Genomic DNA, 17,752 nt, shown 5'->3' on the forward strand with positions numbered 1-17,752 from the left:
GTGGGAGGGAGGAAGGGGGGCCTTGGCATCCACCGCTCAGCACAAACCCCAAACTCGGAACACGTATCTAGGTTTTAGCCCTCTGGGCTGTGCTGCAGAGTCAGTTGAAGTCAGAGCCACCTTCCTCCACTCTAAGTTGATCGGCTGGGAGGGACTTGAGGCAGGAGATGGGGCAGGTGCTCTTCCAGGGAGGCCTCCATCACGTGCCTCCCTCTTGGCACCCTGCTACTGGGCAGACCTGCCCTGGGCACTGCTCTAGGAGCAGGAATTTGCTCCAAGGACAGAGAGCAGAGTGTACAAGATCTGGACCCCTGGGCCACCTGGGAAAGTGCATCCCCTTGTCACAGGTCCCCTGAGACAGGGAGCCGAGGGAGGGTGAGGTGAGCTAATTTCGAGGTTTCCTTTCTCAAAGCCAGTTTCCCTCAGTGACAGATGGTGCGGGAAGACCTGCCCTGTGAAGAGCCACATAAGCATCTCCCAGCCACCATCAGAATCTCCACTAGACTTTTCCACCAGATATTTTTTAATAAGGTGCTGCAGAAAACCTTTGGCTTTAACCCCTTCCACAGCTGGAAGTTTCCTCCACGAATCTGTCTAGCCAAAAGCATTTTACTTCTTGGCTTCAATTTTAACCCTTTGCCGCACATGAATCTCCAGCATCACCATCATTATCATCACTGCAAACCGTTATATAATTTCTACATGCCAGGCATCTGCACTAATAAGCTCACTGCACGGGTGTCTTGTCCTATTTAATCCAAGTGAGGTCCTGTGATCCTGCCCATCTCCAGGATGAAAAAACTCAGGCTCCCAAGACGTGAAGTGGTGCCTCCAGACTGGGGTCTGGGCCTGGCTGACTCTAGGTCGCTCTTTCACGATCTTCCTTCATGTAAAATAATATCACTTGTTCCTTGCGGTTGTTAGAACATTTCCTGAAGCCTCTGGTGAGAAGCAGAAAATGGAAAAGGAGCCCTGAAGGGATTTGGGAGGGGTGCAAATAGGGTGAGGTCCACACTGTCTTTGTTCTGCCCCAGCCTTAAGATTCACTTGACCCCACCTCAGACTCCCTTGGGCCAAAGCTACCACCTCACCTGTGTCCTCCGCCACCTGACGGGCACCAGCTGCCTTGGGCTGGGAGCCCCCTCCTCTGTCTGTCTCCTTGGGGACGCCATGCACAGCTGCAGGCATCGGAGGGTTAAAGATAAATAATGTGGATTCCAAAAGATCCTTCATCCCCAGTCACAGCTGTCTTGCCTGAGGAATCCGCCACTGTGTTTGTTAAACCCACACTTTAATTACTCCAAAATTATGTTAAATCCTTGCATAAATATTGCAGTGAAGAATTTCATTACAGCAAGTTGGGCTGCCGCCAGAGCTCTCAGTTAAAAAGTAAGGGGAGAACAGACACACGCAGAAAAGATAGATATTTTTTTCCAGATAAAAAGGCAGGGAGGTCATCCTTTGTCAGATCACCCAGGTGTCAAAGAGAAACAGACTCTCCCATTTCACCGACGGAAGAGGGGAAGGTCCCTTCCGCCCTCCAATCTAATAGCTTTTACTTCTCCACAAAACTAAAATTGGATTAAATATTAATAACCAGCGGTATTAATTAAGGGGGGGAAAGCCCATCAAGAGAACCCCAATATGTTTACAGTGTCCCCGAGAAACTGGGAAAATTCACAATCAAGTGTGTAAATGTTCTAAAAAAGGGTCCTGAATATTTTATGAATATTTGTCATAAAACAGAAATAATAACCACTGTGCAGAGCTATTAGAATTAATATTTATGCTGCCCGCCATGAAATATTCATGGGGACAGAGAAAGGGGGGCCCGTAAGACAAGAATTAATTTACACTGGGCTCGGTTTACCCGCTGGCTTGATGTTTAAAGACGGTTGACAAGCCTCCGGATGAATCCGCCAGTCACTTCCCGCAGCCGGTGCGGTAGAGGGGGTGGGGGACGGGTCCGGGCTGCTGACAGCTCACAGATTGAGTTTCTGACAGCCCTTAAAAAACCTAAATGGCCCCCCACCTTTTTTTCCTTCTTCCGTTGCCCAAGGCACTCTGTTCTGCCACCGTTCATCCGATCTCCCCTTCCATCTGCTGAAATTAACGAATTAATGAGCGCGATCCACTTTACAGTGGGGCCCTATGAATGTTTACAGGCGATTAAATTATAATGCGGGGCGGCTGTATAATTCATGAACCAATTAAAGGAAGTGTTAGTTGATTTGATGGGATGAGGACGTACAAAATGCATTTAACTAATGGGGAACCACGGGCTGCCGAGGGCCGGCTCCCTCTCTCGGATTACGCGGCTAATTGCCGCGCTTTATGGGGCTGTCACTGATAGCCATGCATATTTCATTGTTCTCAAATACTTCAATTGAGCGTGGCCGTGTCACGGCTGTAATGTGGAGAGGCCAGGCCAAACTTGGCTGTAGTTACAGCGGCCTGGGCTGCGGCCGAGGCCAGAAACACAAGCTGGGGGCGTCGGGTGTCCCCTGCCATTAGGTGATTAAAAGGGCTCAGTGTGCCGTTGCCTTTTGCTGTCCTGATGGTTCTGCTGCTGGCTCCATGGCGCGGCCGCGCTGGGGCGCTGACCCGCTTTTCTGGGGCATGGGGGAAGAGGATGTCTGCCGCCTCTGTACTGCTCCCAGCACGACTGCGTCCAGAGTGCCAGGGCCCCAGGGGTCACCCAGAGAGGGCCCGACGGCCCCCAGGGCAGCTCACCAGGGACGCCTCCCAAGCTCAGGGTTTCCTCCAGGCCCGACCTTGTGTATCCACACAAGGTGGCTGCTTCGGGCTTCGTGATTCGCACTTAGGGACAAACTGAACTACCCTTGCTCTGTAAGCATAGGTTGCAAGCAGACAGTTTAGGCTGAGTTAAGTTACTTTCTGTAAGCGAACTCGAAGCTCTGCCATCAGCTCACAGAGAATACAAGATTACCCCTGATGCTCAGGAAGTGAGAACTCAAATCCACGGTTCTGGGGCTGAAGGGAGAGGGAGGGAATGTGGGCTGACAGGGTGCCTGGTTCTGAGAGATGCCCCCTTCATGCCAGCAAGTCGCGTTCACTCTTCTCAGCCTGGGACGAGCATCCCCCAGCACATCCCGGATCTTCAGAGGCCTGCCTCCATGGTCTGCTGGTCTCAGTAACCTGGCCCCCTGGAGGGCCTCTGAAATGGCTCTGCTCTCTCCCCTGGCTTCTCAGTCTGGAATTCACGTGAGCTAAACACACCTGCACAAATGAAGCCCCCAACATAAAACAACTTAGAAACCCTGGGGTTCATCTCTTCAATCTCCCAGTGCACACCTAAGAAAGCAATGCCCATGGAGGGGTTTTGCTCCCACTTTGGCACCCAGAGCTGGGAGGAGAGACTGGCCGGTGGCCAGAAGCAGCATTCATTCCCAGATCAGTGCTCACACTCTCTCTCTGCACTCAAGAGCTTGGTGATCCTGGATAAGCCTCAGGCTCTCCAGACCACCATGGAGACGGGAGGCGGGCAGGGAGGAAGAGACACATCCGTGAGCTGAGGGTCGGGTCTAACATGTTTTTAGGCGATATTATTATCGTGTGATATTAGAGATTCCAACCTGTGCAGGTAGAGTCCAAACTCACCACTTTTTTCCGCTACAATGCGCATCATGGTCAGGGTTGGCCTCCACACCTACAACTGCACATGGATGCTCTGTTGTGAAATGAAGTGACTGCTGGTCTACCAGAAGGCCCAGGGAGTCCGCAGCCTCTTTTGTTACCAATGCAGGGCATCTCTTTGACTAGATCTAAGCAGAAAGCTTGCAGAACCAGGGACTGCTGGTGAGAGGGGCACCCAAACAGCTGCCACTTCAAGGACAGAAGAAAGCCAAAGACAGGCTAACAGAAAGTAAGTTAACTCGGCCTAAACTGTCTCCCTGCAACCTACACTTAAAGAGCAATGGGTAATCCAGGTGGATCGAAAGCATTCTGGTTTCAAAACCAAAGTATCACTTACCAAGTGCTTACCATGGGCAACCAACTGTCCTACGTATTTACAAACAAGACTTTCTATCATCTTGCAATTCTCAGTGCACAAATGGGGAAACTGAGCCCCAAGGGAACCAACCATCCTGGTTCAGGATTGTCTTCCAAGCAAACATTTGCACAAGTGCACAGTCACATGGGCGAGATGTCCTGTTGCTGAATTATCAATAAGAGCCCAGAACAGGACACAACATAAATGTCCATAAATAGAGGAGGGCTTAAACTGTGGCATCCCCATGTTCTGCAGCTTTTAAAAGAAATACGGTGGATCTCAGGTGTAGACACTGGCAAGGAGGCCAAGACTCTCAAGTAAAACAAAAAGACACATAATTACATGTACTTACTTTTAACAAAAGAAGTAAATCTGGAAGGATGTACTTCGGATTTTGGGGGAAGAGATTTCAAAAAGTTTTATTTATAGCTATCTGATTTTTTAAATAATGAGAATGTATTATTTATACAATTAGGAAAAACACTCATTATACAATCACATGTATGCATGCACACTCAGTTGCTCAGTCATGTCCAGTTCTTTGTGACCCCATGGACTGTAGCCGACCAGACCAGGCTCCTCTGTCCATGAGATTCTCCAGGCAAGAATACTGGAGTGGGTTGCCATTTCCTTCTCAATACAATCACAAGAAAAAGCTAATTTTTAAAAGGAAAATCACGGATTCTGAGCTAAAGGACCAGCATGCTGGTGCTAACACAAATGAGTGGATCAGACTTTCTTGTGCAGATCATACCATGTACAGAATTATAGTTAAATGGGTCTGGGCACCAGCCCAAAACCCTGACATCATCATGGATGGAGTCAGCCCTTCATTTCACAAGGGCAGGCAGAGCGGAGACAGGAAACCCCAGGTGGTGGCCACTGAGAGTCCCAAACCTTAAGATAAATCTCTACCTAGACCACACTGCTCACCTAGTCTCCCACATGCCCAGGTGTAAGAGGCGCCAGGTGAGAAAGTGTAAATTGCTAAGTCACTTCAGTCGTGTCCGACTCTGTGCGACCCCATAGACGGCAGCCCACCAGGCTCCCCCGTCCCTGGGACTCTCCAGGCAAGAACACTGGAGTGGGTTGCATTTCCTTCTCCAATGCATGAAAGTGGAAAGTGAAAAGTGGAAGTGAAGTCGCTCAGTCGTGTCCGACCCTTAGCAACCCCATGGACTGCAGCCTTCCAGGGTCCTCAATCCATGGGATTTTCCAGGCAAGAGTACTGGAGTGGGGTGCCATTGCCTTCTCCAGAAAGTGTAAATAGCTCAGTGCAAACCAATGCCTCTGTTTTAGGAAAGTCAACTTATGTTCATTCATTCAACAAATATTGACCCAGTGCCTCCTGTGTGCTAGTCACGGACTGTCCCAGGTACCATGGACCTAACAGTGAACGAGCCAGCACCGTCCTGCCCTCACAAAGCTTCCAAGGTACGTTTATATACATACAAATAAAGACTTCCTCTTCTTGGCACTTGGGGTTTATCCTCCTACTAAAAGATTAAAAGATGTAATATGAAAAGACCAGCTGGCAACCAACGAAGAGGTGAAACGCATAAGGCATTTGATAAATATGGTTTGGGCAAGGCAGATGAAGCACATCCTGAAGTCTTAAGTGAATAATTTTCAATGAAATGGCTGTTAACTGACTAATATCTACAAAGTTGGTTATGGGATAGGCATGCCACAGATGTAAAGTTATGTTATGGAATTGCTCCCTGTACAAGGGCTTGCCCAGTGGCTCCGCAGGTAAAGAATCCACCTGCCAATGCAGGAGACACAAGAGACGCAGGCTTGATCCCTGGGTTGGGAAGATCCCCTGGAGAAGGAAATGGCTACCCACTCCAGTTTTCTTGCCTGGGAAATATCCCACGGACAGAGGAGCCTGGGGGGCTACAGTCCACGGGGTTGCAAAACAGTCAGACACGACTTAGTGACTGAACAACAACACCCACGTACAAAGGAGGCACAGCTGTGATGCCCCACTCGATGGGTGTGGGGACTGGGGCTCAGCGCAGGGAGCAAAACTTCCCAGGGTCACATCCTTAGCAATAGCAGCCTTTTGGGGTTCAGGTTAGTCCGACAGCCCAGGTTGAGCTGTAACTGTTGGACCACACTGCCTCTCTGGACGCTCTTGTGCAGAGCACCCTATAAACAGCCCTGGCTCCTCTGGTGCCCCGTGCCTGCCATCACGCTGAGGATGTGCAGACACTTCACAGCACGCCTGGGATGGAGGTGCCAGCATCAGCCTCATGGCACAGACGAGGCCCCCACTCCATCGCCTTCCGGGGCATCTTCATCACATTCAGGGGAGACCTGCACCACCTGAACGAACAGAAGAACGAACAGAAGGAACGTGTCCTCATGCTGAGCTCGGCTTCAGGTTGTCAGCGGCTCACAGGCCCCACCCCTCCACTGCCCCGCCCCTCCACTGCTCCGCCACGTGGCTCAGCCCCGTCCAGTTCCCCTGGGCAGCCACTCCTCTGCCTCTGCCAGCTTCACTTCCCAAAGCAGAGGCCGCAGAGACCCAGAGGGAGATGCACCTCCACGGCATTCCCGGCACAATTCAAAGGACTTTCCAGAATGTTCCAGCTCTGAGAGATTCCCCCTCTGAGCTTCCATTCCTGGAGAGCCACTTTCTCTTTCTTCTCAAATGTCTAAATACGACAGAGAGCTCTTACTTGTGGGCTAGAAAGACACAGATTCTAGGAAGTCAAATCAACCCCACCTGGAGGATCCAGTCACAACTCAGACTGCCCCTCTGCTGGGAGCAGCCTCCAGGAGGGGCACCCCCCCCCCGAAATCTGCACCCAACTTCCGGATGCATCCAGAGACAGTGACGAATGGAAGCCGGGTAGAACCTGAACCCTGGACTTCAGTGATGGCAACTGGGAGAAAGCCTGGGTTTGGGGATAAAGGACACCTTGGCACTTGGTGCTGGCTCGCTCCAAACCCAGCCCCGAGGCTTGGCGGTGCCCAGAGAAGACGCCCCTAAACTGCCTTCCGAGAAGAAACCCAGGGTTAAACTGTTTATCTGGTGACACTCCTGGGTTAAACTTCTTAAGTGAAACTACCTATGAGGTGAAACCCAAGTCTCTAGATAAGGCTTTTCCACGTCCTTGGCTGCAGACACAGGTCTGCAACTTAAAACTTCTGGGTTTCGATAGTCGCCTGTGAATTAAATCTATTATTTGAGTCCAGAAGCCTACAGGCTTTAGAGTACTCTATCTCAAGGGCATCTCTCTGCCTGTGTCTGCAATGGGCACGGCTGCTCTCAAAAGCCATCAACAGGGGGCTGGGAGAGTGTCTGTGAATGGGGATTCACCACATTAGATCCAGGAAAAAAGGGTTTGATACAATGTGTCTCATTAAAGCCCTGTGTTTGTAGCCTATCCGGAAAATGTTAGAATATACACACTGTCTCAAAACGTTAAGGGTGATGGTGATCTCTGGGTATTGGAAATGACTGGACTTAGCTACAGTTTCCTAGCCATGCTACAACAAATGGATTCCCTATATAATAAAATGTTTGAAATATACAGACAAGAGCCCCAGGCCCCCAGGCTCAGGGTCCCTGACTGGCTCCCAGAGCCTGCCCTGGCCTCGCCTGGCTTAGGAAGGGGCTGGACTGGCTTTCAGGCTCGTCCTGCGCTTTCACAGCCTCCCCGCCGTCTCCCAGTCCCATCCCCACCCGCAGTTGATCCTGCCTGGCTTCCTCCTGCCTGCTCCCCTCACCCCCCAACCCCAATCTGGATGGCTCTTTTCCCCCTCTCCCCACAGGTGGCTCCTTCTTTTCATTCAAGCCTTAGCTTAAATGAACTGAACGCTGCCCCCCAGCATCCGCAACCCCACCCCCCCACCCCGCCCCCGGCTACCATCACTCCCAGAGTGACATCTTAACTCCCCCAGGGTACTCAGTTCCAGTAGATATTAACCCTTCTCTTGTTTGTATGGTGTCTGCCTCCTCCCAGGGGAATGTTTTGTTCACTGCTCTAGCCCCAGGATCTGGGGTCAGGCCTGGCAGAGAGCAGCCTGTAACAAACACTGATGGGATGGACAAATGGATGCGCGGTGCTTGCCTTATCACTAGGAATAGCAGTTGCTCAACTGTGCTCTGAGCTGAGTGTCCTGCATCAAGGAATCACACGGAACCCTCATGAGAAAGGAACCAATACCATACCATCCTTTGCCTCTTTCAGTGATGAGGAGTCAGACGTTCAGAGAGGCAAAGTCCCGTGCCAGGGTCCCCCTCCCACAAGGGGTCACACCCTCGTTCCAGCCAGTCCTGGGCTCTTCACTTCCCTCCACTGCCGAGATGCCTGCTGGCACGTGAGCCTGACCTCTGCCTGACCCCGAGGGTGGGGCCCCCGGAATGTCTTTCTGGGGACGCGTTGGGGCAGTGGCCTGGTTAGGGCACCCACAGAGTCTAAGGCTGATTGGATGATCTGAAGCCATCCTGGACTCTCCCACAGGTACAGAGGGCCTGCGTCGGCTCCAGGACATACTAGCTTTTTGGTGGAGGCACTGACTGTCGTCCTTTTTGAGGTGGCCTTGGATGGCATGTCCCCTCACCTGCTGGGGTGCAACAGGCACCTACGTGTGGGGGCGCCCCTGCATTCTGGACCACAGGAGACAGATGCTCTCGGGACTTGTCCCTGCAGCCTGCTGGAGTGGCAGTCTGGTGACAGTGGGTCAGCAGGTGGCAGGCACAAAGGCGTCCTACCAACTCTGGATTAAGGATTATTATCGCCTCTACCTTTCGATGTGGGAAGGGGCCTGGAGGAGAAGGGGCTAGCCCTTGGCCACTCCACCTGGCTTCCCTCGAAGGCACCGGCTGCCGGCAGACCCTGAGAATCCACTCAGCGCAGCTCAAGGACGCCTGGGATGCCCAGAATCTCCGCACGACCCCTGCCAGGAGACAGGTGCAGGAGGGTGGAAGGTGAGTGCCCGGCCGGCTGCTCTCTGATGCTTCTGAAGTGCCTCGGCCCCAGGCAGGTGCAAGGACGCCTTTTGGTTCAGGATGGAAGTGACTCTCTGCACGTCATCATCTTTGGAAGCCAACCCTGAATATTCACTGGAAGGACTCATGCTGCCAAGCTGAAGCTTCAATACTTTGGCCACCTGATGCAAAAAGCTGACTCATTGGAAAAGACCCTGATGCTGGGAAAGATCGAAGGCAAGGGAGAAGGGGACGACAAAGGATGACATGGTTGGATGGTATCACCAACTCAACAGATGTGAATCTGAGCAAACTCCAGGAGATAGTGGAGGACAGGGAAGCCTGGCAGGCTACAGTCCATGGGGTGGCAAAGAGTCAGACACAACTGAGCGACTGAACAACAAACAATCTTTGAGTAAGGACAGCGGATACAAACTGGGAGATGGGAGCGAAGCAGCTTACAGCGGTGAGGTGGGGTGGGAGGCAGGGGGCCCCAAGGTGACTCCAGTTTGAAACACTGTCATCGCATCACCGAAGACTGTGAATGATCACATCTTCCTAGAAGAGGGAATGGCCCAAGCCCCCAGGCCCGCCTGAGTGGACGTGGGAGTGTCAGGATCCCCTCCCCCTTTAACCTCGAGTCTCCATCCGGCCAGGGGGCGCTTCCCGCTGCTCTCTGTGGCTGCTCCACCTCGGCCAGGCAGCTTCCCTGCCCCTTCCCCCAGCTGTGCCTGCCTCACAGAACCGGAGACTCTCCCCATCTGATTTCACTGCTCTCCAACCACTTACAGGAAAAGGCCTCACGGCCAAAACATTACCGCTGACCTGATTAGCCACGCTCTGCTGACATTTTTATCAGCATCCTCCCTTCTTCCAGCAGACAGGAGGGAGCCCTCACCGTCGGGTCGGGATATTTGGATTTTAACTTGCTTGTCTGAAATGTTCCATAGGGTTTCGTTATTTTCTGGGTCGGGGACCTGAACGTCACACGTCCTCAGCAGCCCCTCATTTGTTTTCCTGTCCAGGCTGCCTTCCCAGGGTCGAGTGCCCTGCCCTGCCCCCCAAGAGCCCCCAGGGGAGACCACTGTGGGCCCAGCACCCTCGAATCCCCTGCTGAAAGGCAGACCTGTGGCGGGGGGGGGGGGGGGCCTCAGAGGGTAGGCCACGTGCCCCGAGCCTGCAGAGAGTGCACACTGCGCTCATCCTGGGGCCTCCCCAGGACTTGCAGAGTGAATGGATGACCTTCCTGTTTGTTCAGATCCCTGCCCACAGGCTCGAGAAGCAGCCGCCTGGGCAGTGGTGCCATAAGCAGCCATCACTGGAACAGACAGTGGAACTGCATGTGAGTCTGTTCTGTATTTTCCAAGTCTCCTGTAAACGTGTTATAATACTTGCATAGTTTTAAAAAAGAAAGAAGAAAATTCATACCGTCTGAAAGAAAAAGCAAATAAACTGGAACTACTCTCTCCCACCCTCTCGCCAGAACTGCACGGCCCTTGCTGGCCTGACTCCCAACATCTTTCTGGCCAAGTCAGAGGGCACTGGGCTATCTCAGTCTTCGGAGTTGAAAACGTGCTTTCCCCTGCACTGGACACGCTCACCTAACGGATTTCTCACTAGACCCAGGGGGGCAGGGACCGTTATACCATGCCCACTTACAGGGGGCTTCCCTGGTGGCTCAGATGGTAAAGAACCTGCCTGCCATGTGGGAGATTCGGGTTCAATCCCTGGGTTGGGAAGATCCCCTGGAGGAGAGCATGGCAACCCGCTCCAGTATTCTTGCCTGGAGAATCCCGTGGATAGAGGAGCCTGGCGGGCTACAGTCCATGGGGTCACAAAGAGTTGGACACGACTGAGCGTCTAAATACTTTCACTTTATAGAGCAGGTGGGTGACAGACCTGCCCAAGGTGTGTGGCCAGTGAGTGGCAAAGCCGGATTTTGAACCTGGGCAGTGTGGGCCTAACTGTCGTGGGGTTGCTCTGCCCCACCTTGGGGACCAGAGCAGGTCAGGGGTTGAAGGCACGTCTCCACCATCAGCTTCCTCTGCCCGGGTGCACACCTGGCTAGCATCTGCTGGTACCTCTGCCCCTTGATTCAGGTACTTGAAGGGCAAACAGCTCAAGGGTTGGTGTGCAGGAGTGCTCGTCAAATTAATATCTGCATGTGCATAAAGCGGCTCACTCAAGATCATCACCCACCCCACATATACAACTCACCAAATTGGTGTCCAGAGAGTTCTGCCTGGCAGATTTTCTCTGTTCTTCTAACTACTCCACAACTAAATGTTTCACAAAGCCATTTCCTCCCCAAATATTTATGTTCTCAAATGTTTATTAGCCTCTCTATCACAATCAAGATTTTATGAGCACTCTATGCCAACTGTGAATTAAAGACATAATTTCAAATCCATCACATTCCAGTTTGGGGCTACATTTGTCTTTGTTACAACGGCAGTGGTTGCTATGGGCGGCCAGCAGATGACAACCGAACCCATCTGTCCAGGGGCAGCCAAAGTGACTGACATTTCAATCCAGAAGCACCCAGGGGTTTAATGCCTATGCCAGCAGCATCAGAGAAGCTTCCACGGCTCATGGGCCTGTATGAAGATTCTGGAAGCTCCAGGGGACACTCTCCTGCCCTTATTCCTCCAACCTGGATGCCCCAGCCCACTCATCTCTGGGCAAGGAGGGCTGGCATCTCACACCAAATGAACAAGACAGAGAGAAGAAAGAGATGAGAGAGAACGAAACACTGTTCCTTCATCTGATCAGTGGCACCCACCTGCCTGGGGCCTGGTGGTTAACTCAGTCCTCTCTTCAAAACATGGAGGGAGTAACAGTTCACCAAGCTGGCACAAAAGTGCCAGCTGCTGCCGTTTATTATTCACACTTAGTAGAGGCCACCTTATCAAATCTAACAGCGACTTTACACCACATGGACTATTTACTCCACCTTGAAAATTCACTCCCACCTAGAGGGACCTGTTCACTGTTCTAGCACACAGAACATGCTCACTAAATGTTTGTCAACTAATACCAATTCAAACTTGGGTCTTTTAATCCATGGAACAGCAGAAAATATTTGCAAATCATGAGACTGATGAGAGCTTAATTTCCAAAATATATGAACGGTTCATACAATTCAACAACAACAAAAAAAATCCAAAAAATGGGCAGAGGATCTAAATAGACATTTCTCCAAAAAAGATAGAGAAATGAAAGATGAAAAGATGCTCAACATCACTAATTACTAGAGAAATGCAAATCAAAACTACAACGAGGTACTGCCACACACTGGTCAGAATGGCCACCATTGAAAAGTCCTAACAAATGCTGGACAAGGTGTGAAGAAAAGGGAGCCCTCTTACACTATCGGTGGGGGTGTAAATCGGTGCAGCCACTATGAAAAACAGTATGGAGGTTCCTTGAAAAACTAAAATAGAATTCCCATATGATTCAGCAATCCCACTCCTGGGCATATATCCAGACCAAACTATAATTCAAAAAGATCCATGCACCCCAATGTTCATAGCAGCATATTCACAACAGCCAAGAAACGGAAACAACTTGAATGTCCACCAACAGGTAACGTATGCAGTGGAATACTATTTAGCCCCAAAAAAGGAAGCAACGCCACTTGCAGCAATGTGGATGCAACAGGAGATTATCACACTCATGAAGCAAATCACAAAGAGAAAGGCGAGCACCGTACGACATCACTTGTATATGCTCTGAGCCAGGGCACGAATGGGCCCGTGTATGAGGCAGAAACAGGCTCACAGACATGGAGAAGACTTGTGAGCCAAGGAGGGAGGGAGGGGGGGCCTGGGAGTTTGGGGTTAGCAGATGCAAACAGTTAGTTACACAACGGGTAAATAATGAGGTCCTACTCTACAACACAGGGAACTATATTCAATATCAACATATTCAATTTATATTCAATAAACCATAATGGAAAAAAATATAGAAAAGAATGTATATATATGTATAACTGAGTCACTTCGCTGTATAGAAGAAATTAACACAACATTGTAACTCAACTATTCTTCAAGAAAAAACACTCAGGTTTTTTACTCCAAAGCTCATGATTAACACTAAACCTACTGCTTCTAGAAAACGCCAGCCAGTGGTCAGTCCCCAGGGGGCCCAGGCCGGCCTGATTCCAGATGGAGTTCTACACCCATGCCCGCATGAGGTGCACAACTGTTCTCACAAAGCAAGGATGATCTGGGCATATTTCCACCACCAGACGCCAGGACAGGCAGCCTGAGCAAAGAGCAGAACTTCCAGGGTCTTGTCTTCCTGAAGGCTGGATGCCTGAGCCCCACCCCAACTGCAAGTCAGCACACACACTTGCTCTCATCAGAGGCGCAGCTCAGGCCTCATGAGAACTGCTGTCTGTCATGACTGGCCTTTATGTTCATGATCTTGTCTTGTTTTACTGTGGCTGGAGGCTCAAGCACAGAAAACGGGAACAACTGTCATTACTTAAATCCTCTAAGTAAATTAAAAATGCACTGCTGTGGGGAATACAACCATTCTTGAAAGAATATACTTAGGCATCTTTTAAATCCAGCATTGATCCTGAGCGGAAAAAAAATATGTCCCCTAAAACTCAAGTTTTCCAACATTAGACATTTGCACCACTTGAGCATGTGCCTGGTGACTCAGCCAAACGGCATCACACAGCTGGGTGGCTCCGGGGACTCACACTGCTCCTGAGAGCTGGAGTCCCGCAGCATGGCATCCCTACACGAAACCTTCGCTCCTTGGATGCTCCAGCCCTTTCCATGTGCAAACCACCTTTGTTCACACAGTACTTTATCTCCACCAGTAGAATTTGGAGCTCTTGGACACTCTGATCCGCTGAAAATAAAAACTACAACCCAGCAATTCCACTTCCGGGACTTTAATCTACCGAGATAGCTCCATGAATACACAGAGCCATACTACAGGACATCAACTGTGTTTGCAAAGTGAAAGAAGGAACACCGTCTATATGCTCTTCAATAGTTGCTCGGTTGCTCACTTGTGTCCAACTCTTTGCAACCCTTTGGACTGTAGCCTCCAGGTTCCTCTGTGCATGGGATTTTTCAGGCAAGAATCCTGGAGTGGGTTGCCATTTCCTCCTCCAGGGGATCTTTCCAACCCAGGGATCAGACCCGTGTTTCCTGTATCTCCTGCATTGTAGGTGAATTCTTCACCCAATGAGCCATCAGGGAAGTCTGATCCTCAATAGGAATCTGGTCAAATTAATTACAGTCTAGTTTCAGGCTAGAATACTACATGGGCTATTAAAAAGAATGAGGCAGAGCTAATGCACTAAACAGAAATATCTCCAGATACACTGTCAAGAAAAAGGAGAAATTAAACAGTGTGTGTTTAATCTATATAAAAAGCGTGTCTTCATCTACATAAAATAAATGCATAGATTTATGTCTCCTTATTGATGCAGAGGTATTTTCTGGAAGAATAACCTAGGAACTATAAAGAGTAGTTGCTCCTAGGGAAGGATGAGAAGAAAACAGTATTTCTCCCATTTTTTTTATCATGACGTATTTTGATACATAAAAATAAATTTATGAAACATATAATCATTCAGGCCACAGCTACTTATAGAGCACTTACGATGTGCCGGGCACCATTATTTGAGGAGCTTGAGGTAAACTGGTGAATAAGACAAAGAAGCTTTTACTAGAAAGAACGTCTATTCTGGTGGCTACATTCATCTAAGAAATGCATCCCCCCAGTACTGACACACCCTGGACGCTCCTAACCAGTCCCATCCCTCTGTCTACACACACTGCCCCCCACTCCAGGAAAACCACTATCAGATTTTCTTTAATGTGTGTGAGCGCTTAAACTGCACGCTGCTTATATATAGTATCATGTCGTCTGCATATAATGACAGCTTTACCGCTTCCCTTCCAAGCTGGATATATTTTTATTTCTTTTTCTTGTCTGATTGCTATGGCTAGGACCTTTAGTACTATGTTGAATAGAAGTGGAGTGTGGGCATCCTTGTCTTGTTTCAGATTTCAGTGGGAAGGCTTTTGCTTTTTCATGTTGAGTATTATATTGGTTGTGGGTTTGTCATAAATAGCTTTTATTATGTTGAGATATGTTCCCTCTGGGCTTCCCTGGTAGCTCAGCTGGTAAAGAATCTGCCTGCAATGCAAGAGACCAGGGTTTGATTCCTGGGTTGGGAAGATCCACTGGAAAAGGGATGGGCTACCCAGTCCAGTATTCTTGGGCTTCCCTGGTGGCTCAGACAGTAAAGAATTTGTCTGCAATGTGGGAGACCTGGGTTTGATCCCTGGGTTGGGAAGATCCCCAGGAGGAGGGCATGGCAACCCACTCCAGTATTCTTGCCTGGAGAATCCCCATGGACAGAGGAGCCTGGCAGGCTATAGTCCATAGGGTTTCAAAGAGTCAGACACAGTTGAAAGACTGAGCACAGCACAGCCTGTTCCCTCTACACTTCGGTAAGAGTTTGTATTATGAATGGATGCTGAATTTTATCAAATGCTGTTTCTACATCTCCTGAGATGATCATGTCGTTCTGTTCTTCCGTTGATATGGTGTATATTGATTGTGTATGTTGAACCATCCTTGTGACCCTGTGCTGTGATTAGTCACTCAGTCATGTCCGACTCTTTGTGACCCCATGGTGTAGCCCGCCAGGCTCCTCTGTCCATGGGGATTCTCCAGGCAAGAATACCGGAGTGGGTTGCCATTCTCTTCTCTAGGGGATCTTCCCAACCCAGGAATAGAACCGGAGTCTCCTGAACTGCAATGGATTCTTTACTATCTGAGCCACCAGGGAAGCCCGAGAATACTGGATTGTGACCTGGGATAAACCCAATTTGGTTGTAGCGTATCATGTTACTTGGTTTTGCCCGTTTGGGTATCATGCTGTATATGTTCTTTCACAACTTACTTTTCCACTGGCCAAAATAAATGCATAAAGATGTGGGGGGGGGGGCGGGGGTGGGAGGTACTTTCCTAGTGGCCCAGTGGTTAAGACTCTGCACTCCCAATGCAGGGGGCCGAAGTTAGACCCCCCATGCCTCAACTAAAAGTGTGCATGCCTAAAGTAAAGACCCTGAGTGCCACAAATAAAATCCAGTGCAGCCAAAAAGAAAGATAAGTGTATGTGTATATACACCATTACAGCTACATTTGTTTGTAAAGGAAAAAAAACTGTAAATAACTTAAATGTCTGCCAACAGGGAGTATTTAAAGGCCTTATAACACACTTGGACTATGCAGTCCTGCTCACAAACGATTACTATGTAATAGTTTGCAGTGTAATACTATGCAAACATTTCATGATATATAAGGATAGAGAATGATGGTCTCAATATTTTACTAAGTACCAAATCAAGTTACAAAAGGACATACATGTGATCTTATTTTTTGTTAAAAAACAAATTCATCGGAAAGCAGTCTGGGTTCCAGTGCCAGGCACACCACTTGAGTGGTTCCCTGCTTGGTTCGATCATCTGCTTATCAAAGCGGGAGCAGGGTACTGCCTCTGCCCTCACAGAAGAGGAAAGGACAAGGAGGTGAGCGGAGAGGGTGGGGCTTCAGCAAGTTTCCCAGGAGACAACACTAAATACCCAGAACATAGTGCCTGGGGGCTGATGAAGGTGCTAGAAAGTGGGACTGTCCTGTGGGTGGGCTGTTGGGCAGAGCCAGGAGCACCAGCCGCCACCCACCCCTGCCACTCCCTGCCTAGTGACCTTGAGCTCCAGCCTCCCTGAGTCCCCATTTTTAGGGGGTAAAAGTGAGAGATTTGAACTGCTGATCCTTAAGAATTCTTCAAAGTCTGAAATTCTCTGCTGACATTCGCTAGCTGCAAGGTTCATTTAGTGCTGAATCCCACACCTCTGGCGGGGGAAGCTGGGGGCCTGCAGCTCAAAGGAACCCTCTCCTGGGACACTCCCAAGGGCAGGGCCCCTAGCCCTGTGTGCAGGAGGCCCTCAGGAAATGTGAGTGGAACGAACGAATGATGGAATGAGTGAAGTCAATGTGCAAGGAAGTGCGTAACCGAAGGGCTCAAGCGCGATTTTAGAGGGAGGGTTTTCGAAAATGGTTCTGCAAGGTGACAGCGAGCTTGCCTCCGTCACAGCCAAGTGATGGGAAGGAAATTCAGCAGACGGGGCCCCTGCCTCTCATTTTTCACAGAGTGGAGCCTTTCTGCCCGCTGCCACTTGCCACTCCTGCTAGGTAATCAGACTGCTGTTAATTAATAAAGCTGTCAGGTGAGTCACCCTCTCTGGTCATTAGTATCCTTCCAGAAAGCCAACCCTGCCATCACCACCCCATCCGCCCCTCGGCTTGCAGCTCAATTAACTTAATGCTATGCAAATGAGAGGCTCTTCTCATCATTAGCTTCTAGCCCGCGAATGTTAATCGCATAATTGGGGCTTCAACAGGGTAATTAGACACGATTTTGTCCATTAGTCTTACAAGGCTAATTATCGTTGAGAGGAGAAGGGGGGATGATCCCAGAGCACAGAGCGAAGAGGGGCCTCTGGTTAAAGCCAATACGATGGAACCTCGACCAGGTACAGCGGCAGCCTTATTCCAGGCCGTCCCAACCCAGCATCCCAGTCCGCCCAGGGGCCAGGAGGCGGGGTGGGAGCACGGGTTGTGGAGGAAAGGAGGGCCCGGGGAAGACTGCAGTGAGCTGGGGTGGGGGGAAAGAATACACATGGCACCTGAAAGCCAAGCAAGTCGGCCGCCAGCCTGGGGCCAGGAGGCCAGCTAGGTCCCCGCTCGATCACACA

General features: G+C 50.1%; 1 protein-coding gene across 7 annotated transcripts in view; it reads right to left on the reverse strand.

Annotated features, from left to right (window-relative positions):
• Nucleotides 1–17,752, reverse strand: part of AK8 (adenylate kinase 8) — a 136,415-nt gene that overhangs the window by 13,504 nt on the left and 105,159 nt on the right. The window lies entirely within an intron of this gene.

The sequence above is a fragment of the Bos taurus genome, chromosome 11 (genome assembly GCF_002263795.3).
Source record: "Bos taurus isolate L1 Dominette 01449 registration number 42190680 breed Hereford chromosome 11, ARS-UCD2.0, whole genome shotgun sequence".
Taxonomy (NCBI): Eukaryota; Metazoa; Chordata; class Mammalia; order Artiodactyla; family Bovidae; genus Bos; species Bos taurus.